The 11,534-nt window shown below is 51.6% G+C and overlaps 2 long non-coding RNA genes across 2 annotated transcripts; one reads left to right on the forward strand and one right to left on the reverse strand.

Annotated features, from left to right (window-relative positions):
• The first annotated feature begins 573 nt into the window (after positions 1 to 573).
• Positions 574 to 7,043, forward strand: LOC122385405. Its single transcript, XR_006257200.1, has 2 exons — positions 574 to 669; positions 6,150 to 7,043. It is a non-coding gene; the product is annotated as an uncharacterized LOC122385405 (long non-coding RNA).
• Positions 7,044 to 7,183: 140 nt separating this feature from the next.
• Positions 7,184 to 10,431, reverse strand: LOC122385406. The gene is made up of 2 exons (XR_006257201.1): positions 10,142 to 10,431; positions 7,184 to 8,289 (listed from the first exon to the last, which is right to left on the reverse strand). It is a non-coding gene; the product is annotated as an uncharacterized LOC122385406 (long non-coding RNA).
• Positions 10,432 to 11,534: the final 1,103 nt, after the last annotated feature.

Genomic DNA, 11,534 nt, shown 5'->3' on the forward strand with positions numbered 1-11,534 from the left:
ACCGGACTGGACTGCTGTCTGGAGCCGGACTGGACTGCTGACTGACGGCGGACCAAACGTCGAGGGTACGGACCGGTCGGAAGAGGTGATGACTGTTATTTTGCCCAGCACTAGCACAGCGCCAAGCGTCCAGCCGGCATCTTTTTTATTATTCATTTTTGTCATAAAACCAGAGGGCATAATTTATTTTTCAATGTGATTCTGTAATGCAGAAGACTTGAGATTGGAGGTCGTGCAGCAAAAACTGCTAGTTTATTTTTTTCACTATAGTTAGTGCAATGAATGGAACCAATGGATAAGGTTCGAGCTTTAACAGTCACTTGCTCGGGACTCAATGCCTGCATTTAGTAGACTATCTTTAGCTTGTTAAAGCCGTCAGCGCATGACTAGCCGGAGTTTACTGGTACAATGGAGCATTAGCAGTACATCGCGCTAAGTCTACAGTTTGCAGAAAACCGGGACCTCGCCGGGCACCAGCTCGCTGACACAATTTCCAACCAGCACTCCGGGTTTCGCGGCTCGAGCTGAAAGTCTCGTTTGTCTGTTGGACGCCCTCGTGCAGTCTCTATCCTGTGCCGCTCGAGTCCTGGCCGAAGTGTGCTGTTCAGTGCGCATTTAGTTCAGAGAGGGGAGCGCAGTGTCCTGAAGTCCACTTCAGTCGAGCCACAGGTAAAGGAGCTGTTTGGTAATTGTAGCTAGTTGACGTGCCGCAAAACATCTTACATCCGTGCTAATTAGCTTATTGTTTTTACTGCCGACCTATGTATATGCTCACAAGCCCACATCAACGTATTTCAGTTCTCTGTCCAATTAGCGTTTCTTGTGTGTCAAGTCAAACATCCCCGTTTTCGTTCAGCTGCCCAGTGTGTGCAGCGCACACTGCAATGGGAAAGAATAGTCACCGAGAGTAGGTGTAGCATGAGATGCAAATAATCTGAGATCCGATACGTATCATAACGTTCCACTTGTTGCGATCAGTGTCCTTTTTGTTATCCAGTTCGTGATTTATTACCGCTAATTTGCATGCCTTCTTAGGCGTTAACCCTCGCCGGCCGAGGGGGGGGCGGGTGCCGCCCCCCCCATAGGGTTTTTTCGCGATAGCTCCAAACACGCTGGCGATAGAGAGCTGAAACTTGGCATACCTGACCTTTGATTCAAGCCGGATCTTTTGATACCAATCGCATTTTCGGGTCAGGTCAGGTCACTGACCTATGACGTCATAAATGAACCTCTGCATGGTCTTCAGATGTCGCAACTTCGCAACGCCCTCACTGCCAGAGGAGCTTTCACAGGGGAAGGAAACTTGCAGGGTCTAATATCCATTACGAGTCTCACAACTTGTATATCTCGGATTTTTCCTAACGGTCATATGAGGTCAGGTCATTTCCGTGACCTCTATAAGTTAATGGGGAAAAATGAAAACTGCTATTCTGGCGCCGGGAACGATCTCCAACTATCTCAAGCTAACAGAACCGTGATTTGGTGCACTCCTTGCAAGGTTAGATGCGTCACTTTTGCAATGTTGACCTTGCGTGACGTCATTTATGACGTCATTAAGGTCATATTCGTTTTTCGTCAATAACTCCCGATCAAATTAAGCTAGCGAGTCGGGAAGGCCACCAATGGACTCAGGAAGACCTGCCGAATCGAATGATATGCGACCTGTTTTACTTCGACCAATTTCGTGACCTGGGGGTGCTGACCTGACCGTGACCTGAGGTCAACACCCTAAGTTGACCTCACCCAAATAAAAAGTATATCATTCGACGCGCCTGAGCGAGGCAAACACGATGCTGCCAAAACCGCGGCTCTGCGGCCGTTTTTTGCGGCGTTATTCACCAAAAACGGAACCATACCTTGGGCCACTTGACCTGACCTCAGAGGTCACCGGTTGACCTAGGAGCTTAAAATCGGGTATCAATCTCTGCGTCTCGTAACGGCGCACACGCTCGTTTTTTCGCGACGCGCTAGCTCCACCAGGGGCGAAACGGCGAGGGGGGGGGTTGTACCAGCCCATCCTTGGCCGGCGCGTATGTAGAAAACCAATAGGTCCGGCGAGGATTAACAGTTTCGATAGGTACCTAATGAACATGAACGTAATAAAATGCGTCACTAAGAGCTAATCAGTGTCTGGTGTTCTAATTATGAACGTGAGTAATCATCTTTTTATCTATACCAGTGTCATATATGCAGTTGTTGTGATGTAAACACACCCCTGACTGACTGCAATTGTAGGTAGGTATTGTTCTGTACTGTATTTACTTAGGCCATTCTGTTATGCCATTCATTCTGAGCGAGGAGCGTCCAATGTTGAATTAGTGCGGAAACGTGCATAAGAAAGTAAATGCGCGTTACAATTTTTAAACAGGCTCTGTATTGTGTTTCATATCCAAATTCCTTTGCATTGTATCCTTACTTTGCTCATTTATATGAGGTGAGTGTTTCAACACAATATCTGGCCACATAATCAGCAGACTAGCTATCAGTGAAAATTCCTGACCTCTTTCACCAGAGGTCAGTGAAAACCGGGGAACTCACCAAGCGCTGCCTGAATCGGCTCCAAATATGGCGCAGTGCGTCAGTTCCTGGCACACTGTAAACCAAATTGACAAGTCTTGTGTAATATAACCAATCATCTCTTAGTATGTTTACCAACTGATACTTTTTAAACAAGCCGTTGTCTGGTGCATTGCTTGTTAGGTGATAACTACGAGTCAATAGTTACTATGCACACCAACTTCTCAGTATCCAGACCAACTCTACATTTGTTTCAACGTTTGTTTCTTAACCAGTTTTGGAAACTTGTTGCCGCATGGTTATTTAACCGGCGCCTAACTTGTACTGGTCAGCTGGTCAGCATACACATGGTCAGCTGCGCCTGACGTCAGACTTAACGGACCAATCAGCGGTCGCCGCCGGCCGTTAGCGGGCCCCGGCGCGGCGGTTTCGAACCAGCAGTTGTCGCGCGGCCGCCGTGCAGCCTGGAGCAGCGACGAGGGCTGTTCCAGCATTTGTGCAGTAAAAAGTGAAATCTGTGAACTGTGGTGTTCGTGCTGTGAGTGAGGCCCCCTCTGGCCTGCGGGACGCACTAATCGTGTCTATACCCGCGGTCGGACGCCTCCCTTCCCCTGCGCGCGCAATGTAAGTGGGCCAGACCTGTGCATGCACATGTGAGCAGATGTTTTGCAGTCGGTGTTTTTTTATATATAAATACATTTATTTGCCTTTAATTCAACTCTTTGTATTTTTAACTTAACTGATGGACATTTATGGGCTGTAAAAGCTAATCTGGTTGGCGATCATGATTTATTCGAATTATCTGCGTGATCGTGCAACTGCCATGATTGTTATGGTCAATGTTCAGGAAATATTCGTCATACGGGCATGCGATACTTCTGGCTTGATGCCAGGGGCGGATCCAAGGAGGGGGGGGGGGTCACATGGGTCATGCCCCCCCCCCTTGAGGCCCGGGGGCCCAAAGACCTTCCAGGGGCACCACCGGCCTATCAGGGGTATCACAGTCCTGACAGGGGCACCACAGGACCGCCAGGGGCACCACAGGCCTAGCAGGGACACCACGGGCCTGGTGCCCCTGGGCCCTGACAGGACTGTAACGCCCCTGACAAGCCTGAAGTGTCCCCGGCAGGCACGTGGTGCCCCTGACAGGCCTGAGGCGCCCCTGCAAGGCCGGTGGTGCCCCTGGCAGGCCTGTGGTGTCCATGGCAGGCCTGTGGTGCCCTTGCTAGGCCTCTGGTGCCCCTGACAGGCTTGTAATGCCCCTGGAAGGACTGTGGTGCCCCTGGGCCCTGACAAGCCTGAGGTGCCCCTGACAGGCCAGAGGTGCCCTTGCTAGGCCTGTGGTGCCCCTGACAGGCCTCTGGTGCCCCTGACAGGCTTGCGGTGCCCTTGGAAGGACTGTGGTGTCCCTGGGCCCTGACAAGCCTGAGGTGCCCCTGACAGGCCCGTGGTGCCCTTGTTAGGCCTGTGGTGCCCCTGGCAGGCCTCTGGTGCCCTTGCTAGGCCGCTGGTGCCCCTGGCAGGCCTCTGGTGCCCTTGCTAGGCCGCTGGTGCCCCTGGCAGGCCTCTGGTGCCCCTGCGCCCGGAGAGGACTGGTGCCCCTGAAAAGTCTGAAGTGCCCCTCGGCAGGCCCGTCGTGCCCCTGACAGGCCCAAGGTGCCCCTGCGAGGCCGGCGGTGCCCCTGGCAGGCCTCTGGTGCCCCTGGCAGGTCTGTGGTGCCCCTGGCAGGTCTGTGGCGCCCCTGGCAGACCTGTGTTGACTGGTGCCCCTGCTAGGTCGCTGGTGCCCCTCACAGACCTGTGGTGCCGCTGGGCATTGACAAGCCTGAGATGCCTGGCTATGACAGGCTCGTGGTGCCCCTGATAGACCAGTGGTGCCCTTGCTAGGCCTGTAGTGCCCCTGGCAGGCCTCTGGTGCCCCTGCTACCCCTGCGCCCTGAGAGGACTATGGTGCCCCTGAAAAGCCTGAAGTGCCTCTCGACAGGCCCGTGGTGCCCCTGGGCCCTGACAGGCCCAAGCTACCCCTGCGAGGTCGGTGGTGCTCCTGGCAGGCCTCTGGTGCCCCTGGCAGGTCTGTGGTGCCCCTGGCAGGCCTGTGTTGACTGGTGCCCCTGCTAGGCCGCTGGTGCCCCTCACAGGCCTGCGGTGCCCCTGACAGGCCTGTCGTGTATACTTGCTAGACCTGTGGTGCCCCTGCTTCCTGGCAGGCCTGTGGTGCCCCTGGCGGGCCTGTGGCGCCCCTACAAGGCCGTAGGTGCCCCTGACAGGTTTGTGGTGTCCCTGGAAGGACTTTGGTGCCCCTGACAAGCCTGAAGTGTCAAGGACAGACCCTTTAGACGCCAGGGTCAAGTTCGTCGGACTGACAACGATTTGCTTACCTGATAAAGTCCCTGGTAAGTACTCATTACTCAGCGTCCACAACATATATACACATAGCACATTCATATATACTTGCTTACAATTGGTAAATGTGGTTGTGGCTAAGAGGTAAGATACTGACTAAAAATAAAAAATAAAAATAAAAAACTGAAAATGGGGGCACCACCAAAATGAAGTGGACGAAATCCGTTGAGTTTTTAATTTTGGGTATAGGTAGGGGCACCATTTCGATTCATGACCCTCCCCTTGGAGTTTTCCTGGATCCGCCCCTGCTTGATGCGGTGCACAAAACACTTCAAAACACTTTGTGCACCACTTCCAGCCAAAAAATAACCTGTCCGTATAGAAAATATTTCCTGAATCAGTATCGTGGCAATTGAAAACGAACGCGAATCGTAAGTTCTTAAGGTTATCAACGCATTCAAAGCGATTGTAAGGAAGAACAATTTCGAACAGAGCGTTAGTACACTTACTTGTTGACAATTTGTAAACTAGCAATGCCCAGGCAAAGGCTAGTTCATCAACAAACCAGGGTTTGGTGAACCGACAAGGAAACGACTATGCCTATCCAGAAGTTGGTAGGTCCACAAGGCCCAGACTAGTACTCAACAAGGTGACGCCTATGCGAATTGGAACCAAACTTGTAGACAAACTGTTAGTTTGTTGGCCAACAAGCCTGGGGTTGGTGAATCGACAAGGTATCGACAAGGTGACGCCTATGCGAATTGGAACCAAACTTGTAGACAAGCTGTTAGTTTGTTGGCCAACAAGCCTGGGATTGGTGAATCGACAAGGTATCGACAAGGTGACACCTATGCGAATTGGAACCAAACTTGTAACAAGGAGCCAGCTTGTAGATTTGGTTTACAGTGCATCAGTAATCCATCGCAGCTGGAAATACCGGCTGATCGCTCGCAAACCTGTTATGTGCTCAAGGCACGAGCGTAAAATTCCACAAGACGCGGAAATGTTCGCTGTGCGGCGACTGGTGCTCATCTCTTGGCTCATCTGTCCCAATTTGGCGAGCCTTTGTCCATGAGGTCATTTATCCCCCATTATACCCGGGTCACACGCTGCTTTGTTTGTAGCGTAACCACACGTTGCATCCGGCGTTCATCTGCCCGCTGCACTATCCGTCTCTCTGTCGTCAGTTCAGCCATGTCCTGCGCCCCTCTGACCACTCTGTCCGCCTCTGTCGTCAGGTCAGCGATGCCCCGCGCCCCTCTGACCTCCCTGTCCGCCTCTATCTCCAGGTCAGCGATGTCCCGCGCCCCGCTGGCCGCGGTGCTGGCCGTCTGTCTGCTGGCCTGCTCTGCGGACGGCAGCGAGCCCTGCACAGCCGTCTCCTGCCCGCCGGGCCAGTTCTGTTTCCGCGGCTCGTGTGTGCCGCTAATGGTGCACGGCCGCTCCAAGCCCCACCCACACCACAGCGGAGCCGGCCCGGCCGCCGCCGCCGCGCCCACACTGCCCCTGCTGCCGCTGCTGGCCGCCACGCTGCTGGGACGACACCGGGTCTGAGACAGGGTCTGAGACTGGGTCTGAGACAGGGCCTGAGACAGGGTCTGAGGCAGGGTCTGAGGCATGGGGTCTGTCGGATGGGCTGAGCTGGACCGGGTCCACCTGCTGTAGGCCGCGACCGGGTCTGAGGCAGGGTCTGAGATAGGGTCTGAGGCGGGGTCTTACGACTGCGCTGAGATCAGAGCAGGATGGGCCGTGGGACAAGACATATTCGGCTGGCTGAGCTAAGACCGGACAGGCCGACTGGGTTTGCAAGCTGGACATTGGATACTGCACGCCGGTCTGAGATTGTGACCGGGTCGGTCGGATGAGCTGAGGGCAATGACAGTCGACCGACTGGACTACGGACTGGAACCGGGTCTGCCGGCTGCACTGAGGATTGGAACCGGGTCTACAATATGGGCGGCTGAGGACTGGAAATGGGTCAGCCAGCTGGGCTGAGGACTGGGAATGGGTCAGCCGGCTGGGCTGAGGGGTCCTCCGTGATGGCCAGAGGTGGAGGCAAATGCGGCCTGTGCTCAGAGACATTGTAAACTGTACCTGTTATGTCAGATGTCGGTATGTGAGATCGTCTGTGATGATTACAAAGTAGCTGTGGTCGTGACTAATGCTCTTCTTGAGCGGTGTTTGTTTTTACAATTTTGTTGACGTTTACTTTCGCATCGCAATTATTGATAAGTTATAAGAGGTAACCGCTCTCTAAATAAATGTACGATATTAAAAATAATTGTCTGATGCCTGATGCAGCACAAAACACTCCAGTGACAGCTAGATGCAAAGACATATGTATTGGACCGAAGGACAGAAAACGTGATCGTACTATATGTAACATCAGACAAGAGGGGGCAGATCAAATGTCCTGATGCGTATATCGGCTCACCACGACGCACACCTTTTGTTTTCTTCTTATTTACCAACTACTCGGATATAAGGTCGGCCTGAATGTTTAACAGTTGTATTGTCAAATTTCAAACTTACTTCAATTTGTTCATACACTGATGTATGTAGAACAAAATATTATTCGTCTTGCAAAGAATCGTAGAAAGAAGGTAAAACCATGGCGTTAACCCATTCACGAAGTAGCGTAAATTGTTGGCAGTTATCCCCAACATATCACTATTTGCTCATTATCAAAAGGAAAAAAGTTTGCCTTGGATACTGTCTTGGATAGCTAAGTCAATGCGCAACCAGCAGGCAAGCTCACCTACATAATATACAGATTCCAATGCATGCTGTGAATAAGGACTTCGAGTACGCCTACTGTCTTCGAAAAGGGACGATTGTACAACATAAAATGCCCCATTATATATTCTTTTCAAAACCATCGATAAGTAGAGACTACTACAGGGACAAAGATAAATCGTGAAATCAAACGGTGCTCAATCACTAAGACAAATTAAGCTCGCCCACAGAAAACGGACGCCCCTAAAGCACCTCGAACATCCATCAGTCTAACAAGTCACCCTGTTCTTGCCCTCTCAGTGACCAACAACCAACGGTCCCAACTGCTGCACTGGCTTTCCAGACCCCTGCCTCACATCTCTGTACTCCACATAGAGGCCTTGCCAACTCTCTGTTCCTCAGAGCAGGCGGAGGGCGGCAGCGAGGGCAGTCACAGCCAGCAGTGCCGCGCCCAGGGACCCGGCCCCGGAGCCGGCGCCCGCCTGAGGCGGGAAGCTGCTGCCCGCGTGCGCCGAGTCCGTCTTGAAGCGCGAGTCGATCTTGATGCACGAGGACTTGAAGCTGAGCCCGTCGGCGACCGGCATACAGATTTCGTCGGAGCCACAGGGGTTGTCGGAGCAGGCCTGCGCGCTGCACGCGGCCACCAGAGCCAGCAGGAGCACCACGGAAGATACACGGAGCGACATGTTAAAACTGCAGGAGCAGACAGGGAGAGGCTCGTCAGACACACGGAGTGTCGAGATGAAACTGTGAGTGCACGCAGGTAGGGATTGTCAGACAATCCCTACCTGCGACAATCCCTAACAATGAAAGGGACAGGGATGTGACCGTCAGACGACACACTACAGGACTACAGAAGACACACGGAACGACGAGATAAAACTGGCCTAGAGGCAGAGAGTTTGACAACTACTAGTGCCTAGTGAATGGGACCGTCGTTCGCAGACAGGTATACCGTAAAATTATCAACCAATGTGATTTTCTGAAATGCTTGCAACGGAATAATAACTATACTCTGCTCAGTGGGAAAGTACACAGTCTCACACAGGAAACTGGTTTTACTCTGATTCAGGAAGCAGGAAGTACGCGGTTCTGCCGTCCAGTGACGCTGCGGCGATTGTTGCACCAGTCATCACGACAGGATATGACGCATACCTACACAAAGCGATCGGGAAACGGTGAGGTGCACAGCCGTTTATATGAACAAAGGGCTAGTAGGACCTACTTATATTTATATTTATATTTATAGTTTATACGGATACGTCATAGATATGTCGACATAATATGACATGAATTATCAGACGAGTGACCCTGCAATTCTTGCGACGGCCTAATTTTGACAATGTGGCGACATTATAAGGAGTAAGGGCCCAGGAGCCACACCGCGCCAAACATAATATAACACATTTCCATGATGGGTGTGCTAAATCCTTGCTGTGATAATGGAAAAAACTGCGAGGTTCTAGCCCATTCAAGGTCTGATCAGTTCATCTAATGACGTTTTTACTATTCAGATGCCTCTAATTTCTTATCGAAATTACCTATATGTACTTTATTTACTCAATAACAAATGTCATTAAAATCCGCTAAGTTCCGGGAGAACTAATATATATGGTTTTGGTTATAACTTATAAGTATCTACCTAGTACTGTTGCAATCGGACCTTCTATTGAGCATTGTTGTAGTTATTTTTTTTTTGGCCTGATTATAATCACATTCATGGTTGGTTAATCAAATATTGAAAGCCGTCTCTAAACAATTAAATTAATTGAAATCATAGGCGCGGGAGCCGGGGGGGCAGTGGGGGCAGCTTGCCCCCCAACTCTGGGGCCGTGGGGGCGGTGCCCCCACAGCTTTGAGACGGAATACCACACTTTTTGCAAATGTTTTCTTTTTTTTGTTGAAAAAGCCGAGGGGTGAAAAATAAGTGGCCTAAAACCGGTGAGAAAACTAGCTTTGTGGGTACCCTAGGCTAATCTCTATTATGGTGTGCCCCCCCCCCCCCAGTCGGAAAGTAGTTCCCGCGCCCCTGATTGAAATTTTCATTAAATAGTAAAACTGTGACTGGTTGGCACAGTTTTCGAGTCGAGTAACGAATACAAAGTATGTACACGGAGTTGATATTGCGTATTCGTAAAACAACTATTGCATGTCGAAGGAATTAAATGCATGTTCCGATAATATTGCACTATACCATTCTAAATTCACTATGTAACGAAAACAAAATGGGTAAGTATCTAGTCCTACAGTGTTTTGGCAATAGAAAATTACAATAATTGACATTGATGCTCGAATTGTTAGAAAGAAATGTGTCGAATAGCATTGGCACTCGGCTTCCCCCACGTAAAGAGCTGGAACCAGTTCGGTACCACTTTCTAGAACTTTAAGACATTGAAAGGTACGCTCAAATATCACAAAAGGGAAGGTAAACAATACATGATCGGATATTGCATGCATTTTGGTTATCTAGCATATCATTGCCGCGAGTGCTCTGTTACAATCAGATTATTAAGTTCAGAAGCGGCTAGATCACGCCCGTGTTCACCTGTTTGCAGGGCTTTTGTGGACGGCCTTCTATCACAGTGACTTGGTGCAAACTGCGCCGGCAGTGAGGCGGTGCGGCAGCGGCTCGGCGTCACCGTCAGAGGCGGAACCAGGCGCCAGCAGCACTTCCAGGAAGGCGGACTGATACCTCGCCGACGAGCTGTGAGCGGCCGCGGCCGAAACTCGGCCGCTGGCTTACAGAACGTAGTCAGTTAACTCTTCCACCAATTAGAGCCGATCTGCCGCCCCTTTTGACGTCCTGGGATCGCCTCTGCGCGATTGAAAGATTACCTGGAACACAAAGGCGAAGGATTTTCCGTGCCGACTACGTCATGTCCAGAGTGAGCTGCCACTCACGTGGACAGGGGTTTGTCAGAGGCAGACTGAGACTTCCCGGCAGGGGAGGAGCAAGACACAGTCTCGGCATTTTCCGTGCTTATCTTCCTATAGGTAAGTGCCTATAACTTGCTTGCTGCTTACTGTTGCTCACTGTTACGAATACCAAATCAAATCACTACCGCAGAGCTGTATTGAAGGACGAGTTATGCGCATTTCTGTCTAGTGGACCCCTGGTTTCGTCCGTGAACCGTCGCGGCCGCCAATGGGCCCAGGCCGTCCAGGTGTGGCGCCTGACGCCGCCCTCGCGCGACAAACACTCCCTGGGCCGGTCCCCGCCTGCCTTGTTTGTCGAGTGGAACGGGCAGGCAGGTTTGCCCCGATGGCGCAGTGGCCAGACCTGCCGGCTCATGGCTCTGATGAACACAGCGAGACAGCCCCGAGCCCCGGCACACAACATGGTAAACAGATGGAGGAAAACCGGGAGCCCAAGTGCGCTTAGTAGCTCAGAGGAAAGGTTGTGATCGTGAACGATGGCGCAAAACCCAAGTGATGCATGCCTGCTACCGCGATTGTTTCTGTTTTAGGTCTTGCTGGCTGCTGGCGGCCCGCAAAGCTGTGATCATCCCGAGCCATGCGGCGCAGCATGCTTTCAGGCGCTACATGCTAGTGTCATCTAGCGGCGATAAAATAAACTATAAGCAGCATCCCCGTGCCGGGCGTGAGCGTCGATCGCAAACCTCAGTTTACGACTGTTTTACTCGTGATGAGTGGACTCAGTGGTGGGTTTTATGGCGCATAAATACAGCAAGCATGCACAGTTGAACGCGTGTGGATAATGAAATGACTAATTGTGGATAATGAAATGACTAGGTAATCGAATACGATATGTCTTTACCCCTTACCAATCCGTAGCAACTAATTGTACAACACTCAGTCAAACCCAAGGGTCGGGTAGGTACCACCCGCGCACCGACGGGGGTCTGCGCCAACTTCGCACCGACGGGGGGGGGGGGCGGATGACCGCCCCCCCCCCCGAGATCTCGAGAACGAAGCAA

The sequence above is a fragment of the Amphibalanus amphitrite genome, unplaced genomic scaffold (assembly GCF_019059575.1).
Source record: "Amphibalanus amphitrite isolate SeventyFive unplaced genomic scaffold, NRLGWU_Aamphi_draft 000218F_arrow, whole genome shotgun sequence".
Taxonomy (NCBI): Eukaryota; Metazoa; Arthropoda; class Thecostraca; order Balanomorpha; family Balanidae; genus Amphibalanus; species Amphibalanus amphitrite.